The sequence below is a fragment of the Setaria italica genome, chromosome II, assembly GCF_000263155.2.
Source record: "Setaria italica strain Yugu1 chromosome II, Setaria_italica_v2.0, whole genome shotgun sequence".
In the NCBI taxonomy this organism is placed as follows: domain Eukaryota; kingdom Viridiplantae; phylum Streptophyta; class Magnoliopsida; order Poales; family Poaceae; genus Setaria; species Setaria italica.
The window spans coordinates 32,099,659-32,103,963 of NC_028451.1; the positions used below are offsets into that span (position 1 = coordinate 32,099,659).

General features: G+C 44.9%; 1 long non-coding RNA gene across 1 annotated transcript; it reads left to right on the forward strand.

Moving 5' to 3' along the window:
• The first annotated feature begins 1,007 nt into the window (after positions 1–1,007).
• Positions 1,008–3,857, forward strand: LOC101761028. The gene is made up of 5 exons (XR_214687.3): positions 1,008–1,269; positions 1,435–1,943; positions 2,041–2,208; positions 2,701–3,423; positions 3,792–3,857. It is a non-coding gene; the product is annotated as an uncharacterized LOC101761028 (long non-coding RNA).
• Positions 3,858–4,305: the final 448 nt, after the last annotated feature.

A 4,305-nucleotide genomic window follows, 5' to 3' on the forward strand; every position in this document is an offset into this window, starting at 1 on the left:
TACTTATGCATTGTAGCCTTCTTCCGGTCGCGGTCCCGTGCTAGGGAACCATGGTGCAAATGTGGTGAGCGCCTTCCGAGCCGGTTTACCTCCACTCGCGGCCGTAGCAATGTCTGCTATTCTTCGTTCTTCCATCTGCCCGTGCGTATGGGAAAATGGCAGGTTGTCGCAACTGCAGACAAGTTGCTCGTAGAAATGCGTAAAGATAAAGAACTCAAGTAAGACCCCGTAATACTGAATATCAATGTGATGATCTGGACTCTGCTTATAATTAGTTCTGTGTGAGCCATGCACACAAGACAGGTCGTCGTCTCAGCTTTGATGAGGATTCCAAATCAAATTGTCTCTCCATTCGTAAGCATCTAAAGAAACATTCTGAGATTAGATTTTCATGTGCATAAGCAGATGCTAGGTTGAAATTGCGCGTACAACTATATACGAACCAATTTGGTATTCGAAAGTGAGTTGTTTATAGTAATGCCATTAGCCCATGGACCACGACAATGGCCAGAAGTGCCTTCATCGACTCAAAGCAACTGGTTAAACAGTGCCATATATCAGCTTGATTGCTGATCAACTTGGCTGCAGCATCTATCGGCTTCCTGAAATTATCTACAGGCTTTGAACCGGCTGTGGCCAATGCATAGATTTGTTATTCCTGAAATTAGCTGCATAGCTTTGAACCTTCAACTTCGTTGCTTGTCATGTGTATTAGGTATTCTAATCATTATAACGAAGAAAATGCTGGTCCACCCCAATTTGGGCGCGGCAAGGCCGCGCCAGTCTTTCGATATCCGAATGAAAACATCAACGAAAATCTTCCGAGTGATGATTAGAAATCCTGTTTTTCTTGAGGGAGAATTCCAATTTTGTTTTTTATGTCCCAAAGCCGTGCACGAGCCCAAAATCAATCAGCCTCACAGGCCCAGCCCAGCCCACCCCACACGAGCACACGGCAACGGCCCGCAACGCCCACACAGTCCCTCCCCAGTCCCCACTCCCAAGCAGAAACACAAACACCACTGGCGTCAGAGCTCTGCTGCCGCCGCTCCCGACTTGCCCCTCGCCGATGCCACCGCTCTCCCTCCTCGCCGACGCCGCAGCCGCAGCTGCCGCCCCCAACCCACGCCCTTTGGTGCTTCGTCCCTCTCTTCTGGCGCACGCGGCGGCATACCCGCGACCCGCGACCTAACCCTAGAGGCCGGCCACCGCCCGCCAAGAATGCCGAGCAGCTTAGAGGGAGGTCAGGCGCAGGAACAGGAGAACAAGGTCAGTAAATAGATACTGTTCCTAGTATCGTGCAAAGATTCAGCTTAGTTCGTTCGCCAATTCCGAAAATCGATTTCCCCCCACTGAATGGAATTTAGGCGAACCTAAAAAAGTAAGTGGATTAAATGGATTGATGCGCGGCCTGACGAGCAGCACGATCTGCAGATCACCATGGGCACATACTCGGAGGGAGACATCGCCGGTGGCTGCCGGGGCAGCGGGACGGACCGCATCTGCGGCCTCCCGGACAACCTCCTCCACAGCATCGTGCTCCGACTCCCGGGCACCGCCGACGCCGCGCGCACCAGCGTCCTCGCCCGTAGCTGGCGTGGCGTCTGGGCCCAACTCCCCGAGCTCATGTTCCCTCCATACGCTCTGACTCGCTGGAGCGGCTCGAGATCACTAGTCAATTCCAGGGCTGTCTTCAGATTGCAACCCCGGAGCTTCAAACATTTTGTACACTCTCTGTCTGACTTTCACATTGCTGCACCGAAACTCTCAGAGGTCTACTGGAATTCCAGCATTTTCTTTGTCTACGACCCAAGCCGCCATCATTTTACAGAGTCCGGGCACCATCTTCAGTGGCTGGTGATAGCAGTAAACTAAGGGGGGTTGCTGCTGATGCAGCGTTTTGACAACGTCAAAGAGTTAGAGCAGAACGTCCATATAAACAGGTGTGCGTGTGCCTATGCGTTTTTTTTTAAAAAAAAACTCCTATTTTCGATAAAAGAGAATTCTTTGGTGATGCCTATTCTTGTGTGGTTTTTGCAGGGCATAAAACAGTACAAGGGATTTTTGGAGGACACAAATAAACTTGCAAGCTGTGAGGTGTTGGTGGTGAGATTGGAAACAGAGCATGGCTGTAAGCCAACCATGCTACGTCTTCTCAGGAAATGTGCTGGGTTAAGAAAGATTGTGGTGGAATTAGGTTATCGTATGGTACGTGCATCTAATTAATCCATTTTCATTTCGGGCCATATGCTCTATAATGTTTCTTAGACCAATATCAAATAAGTTAGTAACACCATACGATTATGCAAATCTGAAGACTGTTCATCAATTAAGGGCTTGACTTTTACTTCTAGAAGAGATAATACTGTGCAACTGCGTGCATCATTCTTGAAGCATATGCGATTAAAAAAATAAAAATGTTAAACTGACAATGTACCTCTTGTATACGTGCTCCTACTGTATAGGCTTAGATCCTAGTTTGTGACCGAGCACTAGTTTGTTAGCCGTCGGTGCTTCTTGTACATGTATTTAACCATCTCCGCTCATGAATGAAAGTGTGTTGGATCAAACTCTTCTCTTTCGCATTCTCTAGTTCTACAAAAAAAATTAAATTGTCCATTCACAAATCCAAACTCCATGATAGAGGTGGAGTCATGGAGTGCCTCTTGTCATAAATTGTGTTTTTATTCTTATTTTCAGGATGATTATGATTATCTGTGCAAGTCTGGGTCGTGCTGCCCATGCAGTTGTCTAGAGAATCGTATGACAAACCACATTGTGTTGGATTCAATAGAAGAAGTAGAAATAAGAGACTATGGAAGAGCAGCTGACAAATTAGAACTTGTGAGGCTGTTTGCCACACTTAGTGCTAGGTGCAAGAAAAGGGTGTCCATCACTGTATCAGAAAGGTGCGAGGATATGCATGAGAAGATTCGCAGCATTTTTCCTCCAAACGACAAAGTTGAAATTGTTGTACGATCAACATAAGCTGGGACTTAGCTAGCTTTGGAGCGTGAGGCGATCCATATTCTAAAATGTAAACCCTATGCAAACTAGGTTTGAGCTTAGCTTAACTGGCCCAGACATACGTTAAGAGTTTGTGCAGCATTGATGTGATCAGTGTCCTCAGTTTGTCTAAAGTCCAAAATGCTTGAATCGAATCACCAAGTAGAAGGCACATACCATTTAAATAACTTAGAAGTTTAACAGTTGAGCCCTCTTATGTATCGAGTATCGACCAAGGGTAAAAGACAACATGCTGCAATTTATCGCAAAATGCTTGTCAATTATGTATATCAGGATGTTTCAAATCCATATGCTGTTCCAATGGCTGTGGGTATTTGCCATAGGCTGGAGAGCCATTTGGATATCACTACAAGTACCATTATAAGGAGAATTGTTGCTAACCGTGAAGCTTAACAGGTAACTAACGTGATCCTCCCCCCTTATATTACGCTTCTGGGTTCTGGCTATGGGTCTTCTGTATGCATGTAGACAGTAGTAAAGTACATATTTCAAGTACATACATGTTATTTGATTTTGTCCTGTTCATATCAATAATGTGCATATGAGAGCTATTGTTTACTGGTTTTAAAAGTGCTGATGCATTATTGCCTGAGTAAAGCTTCTTGCATGTGTACATTAAATACTGTCTGTTTCCCTGGGACCAATGACCGATCCTCCCCCCTTATATTACGCTTGGCAACATGTTCTTTGATGTGTGGTTGTGGTTTTCATTTATTCTGGTCCATGGGTCTGGTTGCTTTACATTCATTTTTTGCTTTTTGCAGAAATGGAACGAGAAGGAAGCCAGTGAGAAGAAGTACTTCGGCAGTAAAAAGCTCTGTCAATTGGGGTGGGGTTGGGGGGGGGGGGGGGGGGGGGCGAGAACTTGACAAATCATTTTTCATATATCACATGCAAATTCTTAGAAAAAGAATAATTCACCCCTTTTTCTAGTTCCTCTTCTACATCAAGATGCTTTACTCCTATTTTGGAATTTTTTTTTCCGGCCCCTCTTATGTTCTCCTCATATTTGTATGTTTGCTTCATCTGTTCGTGCTTACCTTTACTATGCAAGATATGGTTTGGTTATTGGGGTGTTTTTTTTGGAAAAGTTTCTCATGTATTCTTACATCTTCCTTGTATGTAGCTCTCGTATATGTCATGTAGCAAAATACGAATCACGAGATAAAGGGACAATAATGGTGAAGCAAAAGCTAAAAATGTTGGGACACACTGTATCCAGTAATTATTCCATCCATGGTAAAGGAGGAATTACGTGTGTACTGAATGAATAGATAA